The 12,615-nt window shown below is 44.3% G+C and overlaps 1 protein-coding gene across 2 annotated transcripts in view; it reads left to right on the forward strand.

The window, feature by feature from the left end:
* Positions 1-6,123: 6,123 nt before the first annotated feature.
* CD82 (CD82 molecule) overlaps positions 6,124-12,615 on the forward strand; it is a 36,638-nt gene continuing 30,146 nt past the window's right edge. The window contains exon 1 of one of the 2 annotated variants that reach the window (XM_072119008.1): positions 6,124-6,281. The gene's annotated coding sequence lies outside the window, so the exon portion shown is untranslated. Of the gene's footprint in view, positions 6,282-9,367; positions 9,486-12,615 lie in introns of those variants that run through there. The other variant, XM_072119009.1, reaches the window with a different exon arrangement.

A 12,615-nucleotide genomic window follows, 5' to 3' on the forward strand; every position in this document is an offset into this window, starting at 1 on the left:
GGAGGAACTACCTTCATAAATCCCGTCCGGACCCGAATCCTGTGCAGAGAAGGCGCCGCTGAATCGCGAATGGGCCGGGTAAGTAAATCTGCCCCAATGTTGCAGACACTTCTTATATACATGTCCAGGCAGTGTGCACTAAAAAGAACGTGCAAATTCCAACAGAAAACTGCTGCAAAGCCCTTAGTAAAAGTGCCCCAATATGTGAAATAGTAATTTTCATGTCCCACATGTACTACATTGCCTACTGTGGGGGCACAATTACTATAATGCCTACAGCTGGCCTATGGAGCAGGAGGGCGGTCTGGGGGAGAGGCAGCACCTCTCCTCTCCGGTGTTTTCCATTGTACAATGCTGCATTGTTTGTTATCAGCGTAACATGTCTATTTAGTAACATTGTTTCTTCTTCTGTATGTATGTAGAAAGCTATGTAGTAAAGTTAATGTTTGTATGTAGTCATTTTGGTTCCGGTGCTGATACTAAGTGTGTCGAACACAAAGCCCAGGGTCAAATTCAACCTGTGGCCCAGTCCATGGCCCTTAGTGCCTGGCATGGCAGGAGAGCAGCATGTGCTGGACAGAAGGACTGTTCTCTATGGGCCGCCCCGGGACTTGGCTACCGGGTCGCCCCATGGACTTGGCTACTGGGGACCACTGGAACTAGACTACTGGGCAGCATTGTGAACTTGGCTAGTAGGCAGCACAGTAACCACACTACTGGCGACCAGTGCAACTTTGCTAGTGAGGATCACTGAGTTTTCTGGTTACTATGAAAGGGCTTATTGTAATGGTGATACTGTATAAATGTTACTACTAAACAGTTTACTTAAAGTGTAACTTTGATGTTATAATGATTTTTACTAAATTGTCATATGTGATCCAACCCTTTAAAAACAAACAGAACATTGCCCATATTGTGTTCCTCGCCCTTTTCTGTCCAGAGTTATGGCATTTTCTCTTCTGCAGATACTTGCTGCAGTAAAGTGGGTGGAGCCTAACCTCTTCCTGCATCAGCCTTGAAGCAGAGTTAAATTGAAGTTGCCCTTACTTCCCATGATGCCTTGTGTTCCCTCATTCAATAATTAAGCAGAAAATCGAGTGAGAGATTACTTAAGTAAATCCAATAAGTAGTACATAGTGGACATGCAGGGTGTATATAGTGAGTAGCCTGGCAGCTTTCATCACATGGAGGAGCATTATGCATACAATAAGTAGTAGAAACCAGCAGTGAAGCAGTTACATGAAGTGTATAGTCTGTGCTGTGCCAGCTTCTCTGCAATGTGCAGAGCAGCATATGGGGGAGGGGGCGGCCGAGGAGTCTATGACACAGCTTGATGTGCAGAGAGAAAAAGATAAGTACTGTAGAGTCACAGACTAGATGGAAGGGCTGGTTGGTAACAGGGGAGATCATGCACATCACTATTCTGTGTAGGAGACTTCTGCCTCCACTGAACACATTCAGCTCTGCTACTCCTCAGCTACACGCAGAGAGAGGAGGCACATGACCCCCTCCTTCCTCCAGAGTGAGCAGGGAGCAGCAGCTAGGGCAGAACCAATAAACTGAGGAGGATAGCAATGAAACGGCTTCACATGGGTAATTAAGATAATAGGCAAAGTTGTTCTACATCCTAAGAGCTATCGATTTGTGAATAAAACATGTCGGAGTTGTGCTTACACTGCTAAGAAGAAGCTTATATATAGTAAAAAAAATTATATTTGACCCTTTAAAGGCAACCACAAGGCTTATTTGGCCCCTGGTGGAAATTAGTTTGACCCCCTGCTCTATGGAGACCACAATTAGGCAGAAAGCAGGAGAGAGAGTGCGACACAAATGTCCGAATATTACAGGTTATCATCACTAGATTCATGGATATAAGGAGAATTATCCCACGGATTTCATTTCAGGAAGGTTTTTTGTTCTCTAAAATGAGGCCAGTTTTTCCCACATAAGACACATTCAGACCGGTCTACAGTCTAGCTGCAGTAATAACACAATCCAGCAGAGGGCGCTAGTGACTGACCAAATCCAGGACAGAAGAGCAGGAGGGTCCCAGGTACCTGCCCCATCACCGAAATATCTGACAGTAACACAGAGACAACCAGATAACACCCAGAACATCTCGTCACCAACCAGAGCTGACCCCCGGGGGATATTACATCGCCGGTATCCCAGGTATCTATCCATCCGTCTCATATCTACTTATCCGTCTCATTATTATCCCATATCATATGTCTATCTATTTATCTATCTGTCTCATTATCAATTCATAGAAGTTTTATTAGGAGGGCCAAATAAAAATTCCTATTGCCAAAGTATTTATAGAATAGGAGATTGTGGGAGATGGGGACATGGGGTGCAGGGGTGTGGGGGGTTATATCAGTTCTTGGTATCACATATCTATAGCAGGCAATGACAAATTGGGGGGAAAATTTGGGCCAGATGTATCACTGTTCTGCACACTCATTGTTGTGCCAGTTACATCCATCTGTGATGAGCCGAGTTCCGCCCTCTTATTAATCACGTTACTTTAGGCGCAGTTTCGGCGCAATGTTAGATTCAGGCAGTTACATGTGATCCTGCTACAAGCTCCTCTCTGCTTCTCCCACAGCCCAGAATGAGAATGACCCCCACAGCAGCACCCAGGTGTGTGACACCCAGCACCCAGTGACCTCCTCAGCAGGGGCTTCTCCTGGAGGGGATCACCCAGTGTTGGTCTCCTGCTGCACCCCTGTAATTTTGCACAATATCCCCCTCAGATACCAGTGCGGTCATCCTGCTCTCCCGCTCTGAGCTGCGGCTTTTGCAGAATATTTGTAAATAGAAGGTCATGAACTGTAAACAGAGGCTGCAGGTAGTGTGTGTAGTGTCTGTAATGTGTAGTAATGTCAGCTGGGGATAAGCTGCTCTGCACGAGAGCTCAGTGTTGCTTCTCAGTTTACGCCACCTTCAGGATGGAGGGTTTTTGCGCCTAATTATAATTCCTTTATTTATATAGCGCACACAGATGACGCAGCACTGCACAGAGTTTGCCAAATCAGTCCCTGTCCCCAAAGGGGCTCACAGTCTAATCAACCTACCAGAATGTTTCGGAGTGTGGAAGGAAACCGGAGGACCCGGATGAAACCGACGCAAACACGGAGAGAACATACAAACTCTTTGCAGATGTTGACCCTGGGACTTGGATGCTAACCACTGAGCCATCGTGCGCCTAAATTAACAAGTTACTAATGATGAATGATTCTTAGACGCGGCAAAACATTTGGATTTGTAGGATAAATGAGGGGAAAATGGTTATTTTTGTTGCGCGACTAGTTTGGTGTTTAGTCACAAAACTGGCACAAAAACACAGTGACACTATGAAAAGGCACAAAAACAACAGAAAAAACAAGTGATACATGTGGCCCAATGTGTCTCAGGTTCAGGTGTCTTTTGCTGTGCCCGATTTATCACTGTGATGATGAATTCTGATGCAGTATAAGGCTAAATTCACACGACCGTATGGGGGACGTATGTACCGCTGCGAGCTACATACACCTCCCATAGACGGCAATGGCTGCACGGAGCGAGAGAGTGCCGCACACGTGTGGCACCGTACCACTCCGTATACGGGAAAAAGATGGGAGGGGTTGTGCGGGCATACGTTTGTCCAAATGCAGCCTAAGGCTACATTCACACAACTGTATGGGGGACGTTTATACGGCTGATGTATATACGGCCGATATATGTCCCCCATAGACGGCAATGGGCGCCCTACAGCAGCAGTATGGTGCAGCACAGGTGTGGAACGTACCACTCTGTACCCTTTAGAAAAATAGGACATGTCCTATCTTTCTCTGAAATACGGCGCTGTGCGCCATATATTGCTATGGAGAGGGGTGGGGGTGAGCAGCGCTCTCACCTCCTCCTCTCCCCGCGCTGCCGTGTGCCCCACAGGCGGGCAACGGCAGTGTGGATATAGCCTAAGGCCCCTTCCACACTAGCGAGTGTGATGCGATGAACTCGCATCACACTCGCAACGCAAGCTGCCGGGAACGCACGGCCCGAACGCTGCACCGCGGGAGTGAACTCAGCATGTCAGTTCACTCCCGCGGTGCAGCGTTCGGGCCGTGCGTTCCCGGCAGCTTGCGTTGCGAGTGTGATGCGATTTCATCGCATCACACTCGCTAGTGTGGAAGGGGCCTAAGACTGTTGATTCTACTTTTAGTTGGTCTAAACGTTGTGCCAGAATTTGGGGCACACAGATAATTTCCCTCTGCGACGCCCCCATCTTGCAAGGCCCCCTCAGTCAGACAAGTCGGAAAAGTGCCAAAAAAAGGTCTAAATGCCTTGATGAATGTTTGGCACAAAACCACCAGAATTCTGGCGCAAGTGCATTAATAAATCCTCCCCATTGTGCAGCGGTGGCCATTGTGGTCCCCTTTTCCCGCAGCAGGATGGAGATCGATTATTTATCCATCCATCTCACTTTTTATCTATTTATCATCTCTCTCACACTGGTCTCAGACTACAGGACAAACCCAAATGATCTTAAAGCTGCTGGATGATAAATGTGGCGCAGTATGCCCGGTATAACCTTTCACCTCCTCTCTGATGGCGCAGTATGTTCGGTATAACCTTTCACCTCCTCTCCGATGGCGCAGTATGTTCGGTATAACCTTTCACCTCCTCTCCGATGGCGCAGGTAGGTGCCAGAAAACTGCTCGCACATTACTACAATTTCTGGAGCAGGTCCATTTCCAGAGAAATCTCGCCTCTTTTGGAGACCACAAGTCTTTCTGCATAGTAATGGTTTCTAAGAAATGTCTATGGCTCTTGATAAATGTGGTGCATGAACTTTTTTTTAAAAGCAAAATTACAACAAAAGAAAAACTCCAACACATAAAGATAAACAGGATGGACCTGAGATCCATCGCCTCTGGGTCAGATGCATGTACTTGCCATGTGTGGGCCTGCTGTACTGATGCTCTTACTTGCTCAGGTCTAAGTCAGTAAATCCAGAGGAGCAGGGCTGGGTTATGTAGCCACCCTCTGAGCCGCTGTGGAGGTCTATGGGGTGTTCTCATCCTTCCAGGTCCTTTGGTGCTACAAATACTGGAGGACCTGTGCTGATATCTGGTCATGTGATGCACAGGTCCTTCAGACAGGAAATAACTCCAAGCAGCTTGTGCAGGAGGTAAGTTTTACCATAGAGCATGGGGACACAAACCTTGCTATGACACTGCCCCCTGCTGCAGAGGATACTGATCAGCACTAATCCTCAGATGGCTGCCCCACACCCCATATAAAAACCACAGATCTGATTACACATCTCTCCCAGGACAATATCTAACACTGGCCACAGAGAGCACAGAGCACAGTCCTGCTGCTACTATAACATACACAAAAGGTCTGATTACACATCTCTTCTGAGACAATATCTAACAATGTCTGCAGAGAGCACAGAGAACAGCAGTATGAGGACACACACACAGTACGATCCTGGAATACAAATCCATATATCACAGTTCTGCTGCTACTATAACATACACAAAAGGTCTGATTACACATCTCTTCTGAGACAATATCTAACAATGTCTGCAGAGAGCACAGAGCACAGCAGTATGAGGACACACACACAGTACGATCCTGGAATGTAACTCCATATATCACAGTTCTGCTGCTACTATAACATACACAAAAGGTCTGATTACACATCTCTTCTGAGACAATATCTAACAATGTCTGCAGAGAGCACAGAGAACAGCAGTATGAGGACACACACACAGTACGATCCTGGAATGTAACTCCATATATCACAGTTCTGCTGCTACTATAACATACACAAAAGGTCTGATTACACATCTCTCCAGGGACAATATCTAACACTGTCTGCAGAGAGCACAGAGCACAGCAGTGTGAGGACTAATCTCCGGCACATATAGAGAATCTAAAATCCAGGGAAAATATCTAAAACTGGCTGCAATACTCTGCAAGCTCAGAGCTTGGTCACACCTGCTGACAGGTTCCCACGGCTGCGTCACCTTTCAGGATTCTCCTATGCTACTTTGTTGCAGTGACATCTCTCTTCCCTCCTTGTCTCCTCCAGTTACACTGTAGCATTGCCTCCCTGTAGTTCTGAGCTGAGCCACCAGGTGGCAGTACAGCGCCCTCCCCTATAGTCCTAGCAGTGAGGACACTGAATCACTCAGAAAAGTTTACTCAGAGCAGCTGCTGGCAGCCTACAGGGAGGATCGCAGGCACCAGGAGGGTCACAGACACCCGAAATTCACGAGGACACTCAGGTAACCACAGAGGAACACAGCAAGAGCCATAGACCCTCAGCAGACCCCACTAGCTGCTATAATAGGGGACAATGGGGGAGGGGGATTTAAAGGGACACTTCCTTCTCCTGTTATCTTTGTGTCTTCAGGCTTATCTGTGGTCTCTGCTCTCACCCCACCTTGGTCACTTCTCATATACACCTGGGCCCAGCAGTGCCAGGGCTCAGATCTCCAGGGGAGCCCCTGAGGCATCAGTACATGTGATGTCAGGACACGTCTGCAATCCTTGCTGGATCAGATGTGTGCGGTTTAGTAACTCTATTGTACACTCTGGGAGACACATAGACCCTCCTGCTGCTGGGCGGCTTGGTCTGAATAGTAAGTGACCCTTGGCTGTGCCAGGAAGGAGTTAATTGAGCCGTAATTGTGCTGAAAAGCATACAGACATAGTAGAGCTCAGTTTGTCATTAGGTTCTATGCGTTATATGTTCAGATAGTCTGTATTATAGCTTCGGACCCCGGACTCAACTTATCCGAACTTAGATCTCTGTCCCAGGAAATCTACTACATTCAGCTCTGCTACATCACATCTATGTATCTGTATGACTGCGGATGACCTTTTTATAGAGATGTAGCAGTGCTGATTCAGACATCTAACCCTCAAGTGCTTGGCCCTTAGAGCAGGGGCCACACGACACCTGTAATGTAATACAATGTGGGCTGCCTGCTGTCTGTATAATTCTATGATGATTTAAAGGGGGTTTCCACCTTCACACTGCAGTGACCCCCCCTCCACTGATCGTATGACACTACGGATCTGGGTTAGTAATCTGTGTCATGGAGGAAAGTTGTATCAGTACTAGGGGAGTTCTAGTGCGGGGAAATCCGACGTATCAATCATAGCCTTATGAAAGGTTTGGTGTCTGATATCACAGGGATGGAAAATCCCTTTAAGTAATGAAGTGGTTGTATCCATTTCTTATAAATAGTATTTTCAGGAAGTGGCCGGTTATGGGACGCTGGATCTTTTTCTAGGATAAAATGAATTTCTACCCAGATGGTAGGTTTTAGGGATAGGGTGGCATAAGGAAGCATTGCTCCAGGTGACCAGTGCTACTAATATGAGTTGCAAATTAAAGGGAACCTGTCAGCAGGTGTGTATTGCCTGTAATGCCTCAGTAGCAGCAGGAATGTGATATATGGGTTTTGTATCAGAGGATTATAATTTCTGGGGAGTGTCCTAACCTTGCTGTGCTCTCTGCAACCAGGGTTAGGTATTGTCCCTGGAGAGATGTGTAATCAGACCTTTGTGCGTATTATCAGTAGCAGCAGGATGGTGAAATTTGGATTTAGATTTGAGGTTTGTAGTTTCTGGGGTGTCTCTGCATTGAGCTCTTCCATTGCACTGCTACTCTGCTCTGAGTAAAAGCTGAGGCAAGCTTCTTGTTAAAAACTACAGCTGTCACTCAGACCAGGGGGGAGGGGCAATGAATCAGTGCAACCATAGAGCGCGGCAGTGCAACCATAGAGCGCGGCAGTGCGAGGATACACCCCAAACGCTTTCCTAGAATATAAATCCGCATATATCACAGTCCTGCTGGTATTAACAACATAAGGTATGATTATTCATATCACTAGGGCTAGTATCAAACACTTTATGAAGTTCAATGCACAGAACAAAGCAGTGTGAGGAGTGTAATTGGAGAAGCTACAATCCCGGAATATAAATCCATATTTAACTTTTACAAGTCAAAAATCAAACTTCAACTAAACGTCCTGATGATTGATTTGATCATTACTATTCTGGATTATTGGGTGGATCTGTGACTACTTAATGCCGCCATGTAATCCAGAATATTTGATAATCTGGTACATGTCACATTGCGTTAATCTGTTTGGATTGTTAGGTTCATGTTTCCCCATCGTGCTAATGTAGCAGCTGGAGGACACTATGAAGTATGAGGTGCGATCAGCTTAGTACATGGCTGTAGCAGGCGATGCTCCCGGGGGAGTGATTCACGGAATTGCATCAAATTCCTGGCCGTTCCCAGCTATGTCCTCAGGAATCATCCCACAGGTTATGGAAACAGACAAATAAACAAGAAAAACACAGAGAATCACGAGGCGTGGATTATCACATGGTCGTAGGGAAGCAGATAATCTTGTAAAAACAGAGAACTCTTAAAACTATAAAATTCTCATAATCTGGTTCCAGATAATTATATGTAACAGTAACTATGAGTAACTAATAATCCAGCATGCAAAGGGTTACATAACATGGAAATAAAAGATTTCAGATTATATCACTCAAGAAGCAACATATGGATCGTGGGGTTGACATGGAATAAACTGGATTACATAATCCAGTATAATCTGCTGATCCAGAAAGTGAAAATCTAAATACGAGAACCGAAATCTAATGTGGAATTTCACAAAACCAGTAGACCACACCGAGAAATAGCCACTTCCCCAAATTGTGCTAATTTTGGATTTTCTTCCTAAAAGTTCTCAGCCCACACAAGGGGATCTCTTTATTTTTCTAGAACATCTAATAATCCGGCATTTTAGGGCAAATTGAGGTCAAATTAAAGGGGACCTGTCATATTTGAACTGGATTTATAGTAGAGTAAGATTTCGGTGCAGTGTGGGCGTGGCCAGGAGGTGCAGTGCACTAACGTATTAGCAGGAAGGGGATAAATCAAGACCATGAAGAACAGGGACCGGGCTACCTGAGGGCAGAACCTTAGATTTTAAGTGGACCCCAAGACATTACTTTGTCTGAGGTCCCAAAATTCCAAATCTGCTCTTGTCTACAAGGACATAAGTTTAATTTATCAGTGACCTAGACGCGGGGAGATCCCTTTAATGATGTTGGAGTGTACCTTTAACGAGTGATTTGCCTGAAATTCTTAGATTTGATACATTTATGGGGGCACTCTGACACTATGTAACCTTACAGTTTCATTTGGATGTGTTCCAGCCTGGATCACATGACCCTGTATCTATACATTGTTGCGGGGGATTGTTCCTATGACCTTGGGTTATGGATTAGTTGCCCCCCTCCCGTTTACCTGAGCTGGGGAGGCCCTGCCCTTTTACCTGGGCTCAGGGCCGGGGTGTCAGGTTACCTCTGCAGATACCAGGAAGGACTTGTTTCTCTTTCATTTCCTGGAGCGTTGTTCATCGGAGAAGGATATGCAATCACAGTGTTCCACTTACGAACAGGTAGGAAGACCCCCGTGAAATGATATCGAGGACTGAGGTCACGGTCCACATTACCTTGATCTCGCCCTCTGGAAAGCTGGGTGATTTTTTTTTTTCCTTACGATATTCCATGATGATTATACTTAGAATTCTCGGAACTATACACCTATATGACAACAGGGCATAGAGACAGAGATTGTATATATGAGACAATCCCTTTAAGAATGGTTGCATAGAATTAAAGGCATATTACCATTCAAGAATGTTATGAACTGCGATACTATGATGATTGATGGGGGTTCTTTCTTTATGGTCTGATCCGATCATGAGGTTAAAGTGACAGATGGTGCATGGAATTTTTGATAATGCAACATTATTTAAAGGGATTGTCTTGGATCAGCCATGTTTTTCTAGCCCAGGACAATCCCTCTAAACACGACAACACACAACCTAGTGATACGCCTCGGCTTCTGACCATAGCGATACCATAGCTATCACGCCAGGGTAACCCAAGGTCTCCTATACTACTATAGCCACATGGAGGGGTCATGGTAACATGGTGGGCAACCAAAAATGTAGACTCAGATCATGGGGCACAACCTGCTTCCGACTACTAACACAATACACAACTGTTTTCGCAGAGTCCAATAAACAAAGCTGCAGGTTAAAAATTAACTAATAAAAAAACCACAATCAACAGTTCCCAGACTGAGCCAAGAGCCAAAACCGTGAGCATCAATGATTAGTCACCCTTAAAGGGATTAGTTAGACATTCACGCTTTCTTCTGTTAACAGCGCCCCCAATGTCCAAAGTTTGCATGGAGTTGGGTTGTGTCTAATAATGCGGTTTTTGGACAAGGGTAGCACAGTTTTGTGAAAGAAAGCTAAATTTTTTCCAAGTCCTGGACAACCCCTTTAAGCTTGGGCTATATGGTAAAAAGTTGCACTACTGACTGAAGAACTAGGTGGCAAAAACGCATCTGTCACTAAAAATCGGCTTTTCCATGACACGGATCACAATTTTGACATGACGTTGCAACAATTAATGTCACATTCCTCTATTGTAACCTTGGTGCACTTTGTTTTACACCTTTTAAGCGTTTTAAAGTGGTAGGAGATGTTTTGTCACATTGTTAAAGGATTCTGCATAAATAAAGTTATTGATAAAGGCCTTGTTCCTGTTACCTGTAAGAACCAATTGGAGATCAGGTTCATTTTGTAAAATAGCAAAGGAAAATTGAAAGCTGCCTTCTCATTGGTCACAAATGTGTTGATTGTTCAACAAACTTTATTAAGAGTGTCACAAAAACAGTGAGTATGGACTTATTTATCAAAATACATACAAACTTGTTTTGTAACTTATAGCAACCAATCAGAATGATACTTCTTTTAGATCTTTATAAACTTCTTGAGATAATGGAGGAGACTTGTGAAACTGTCTTTAAAGGTGAACAGTCTTTGCTGCCCATAACAACCAATCACAGTGCAGATTTCATATCTTAAAGGTTTCTGGAGTAATGAAAGCTGCACTGTGATTGGTTGCTGTAATTGGTGTCTATTTGGAACAAACACTTCTTAAATCTGCCCCTGATGCCTTGATGAGGGTCTTGCATCCCTGAGGGAGACCCCTCTTTAACATTGAGCAATAACAATGCTTTATGAAGGATTTTTCTGGGAAATCCTCCTGAATGGAAAGTCCCTTTGTCATAGTAAATGTAGTCAGGAGCGGCACAAAGCTATAAATCCGAGGGGGAAAACATTGAAATAATATTTACTGAGAGGTTTTCTGGGAATTTCATGGGGAGGTCTTACTGATAACAAACAGGTCCCCCACTAACTAGTATATTAATGTGAAGGGGTCACGACCCATGAGTGGGGTCCCTGTTAATCATATCTTAGTAACTTCAACTCCCTATCACACATACACACTCACCTCAGCTAAGACATTCAGTGGGTACAGAAAGTATTCAGACCCCTTTAGCTGTTTTAATCTTTGTTTCATTGCAGCCAAGTGGTAAGATCAAAATAGTTAGTTGATATTTTTGCTAATTTTTTAACCCCTTAAGGACGCAGGGTTTTTCCGCTCATTTCTCGCTCTCCAACTTCAAAAATCCATAACTTTTTCATTTTTCCGTGTACAGACCTGTCTGAGGGCTTATTTTGTTCGTAACAAATTTTACTTTCCCGTAATGTTATTTATTTTAACATGCCGTGTACTGCGAAGCTGAAAAAAAATTCCAAATGTGGAAAAATTGAAAAAAAAACCCCACATGCGTCACGTTCTTGTGGGCTCCGTTTTTACGACTTTCACTCTTTACTCCAAAAAACACACCTACTTTATTCTTTGGTTCGGTGCGATCGCGGTGATACCAAATTTATATAGGTTTTATTGTGTTTTAATACATTTTCAAAAATTAAACGATTGTGTACAAAAAAGAAGAAAAATTTTTGTCATCTTCTGAAGCTAATAACTTTTTCATACTTTGGCGCACGGAGCTGTGTGAGGGGTCATTTTTTGCGAAATGAGGCGACGTTTTCATTGCTACCATTTTGAGGTCTGTGCGACATTTTGATAATTTTTTATTTCATTTTTTTATGTGATGTAAAAAGGTGTAAAAGTCGCATTTCGGACATTTGGGCGCCATTTCCCGCCTCGGAGGTCACCGCCGGCCATTACGGTTTTTATATTTTGATCGGGCATTTTGGGACGTGGCGATACCTAATATGTTTGTGATTTTTACTGTTTATTAGGTTTTATATCAGTTCTAGGGAAAGGGGGGTGATTTGAATTTTTAATATTTTATTAATTTTTTTTATTTTTTAAACTTTTTTTTTTTCTTTTTTTTCCAACTATTTCTTAGACCATCTAGGGTACATTAACCCTAGATGGTCAGATCGCTCCTACCATATACTGCAATACTTCTGTATTGCAATATATGGCATTTTTGCAGCACATTCATTACAATGAGCCACTGGCTCATTGTAACGAATCTTCAGAAGCCATGTAGCCTCGTGTCAAAAGAAGACCCGAGGCTACCATGGCAACCGATCGTCGCCCCCCGATGACGTTCGGGGGCGCGGCGATCGTAATAAAGATGGCGGCGCACGACCGCGGTTATTAGCGGTGGGGGTTTTCTGCAAAATGCAAAAA

This window comes from Engystomops pustulosus, chromosome 7 (genome assembly GCF_040894005.1).
Source record: "Engystomops pustulosus chromosome 7, aEngPut4.maternal, whole genome shotgun sequence".
Classification (NCBI taxonomy): domain Eukaryota; kingdom Metazoa; phylum Chordata; class Amphibia; order Anura; family Leptodactylidae; genus Engystomops; species Engystomops pustulosus.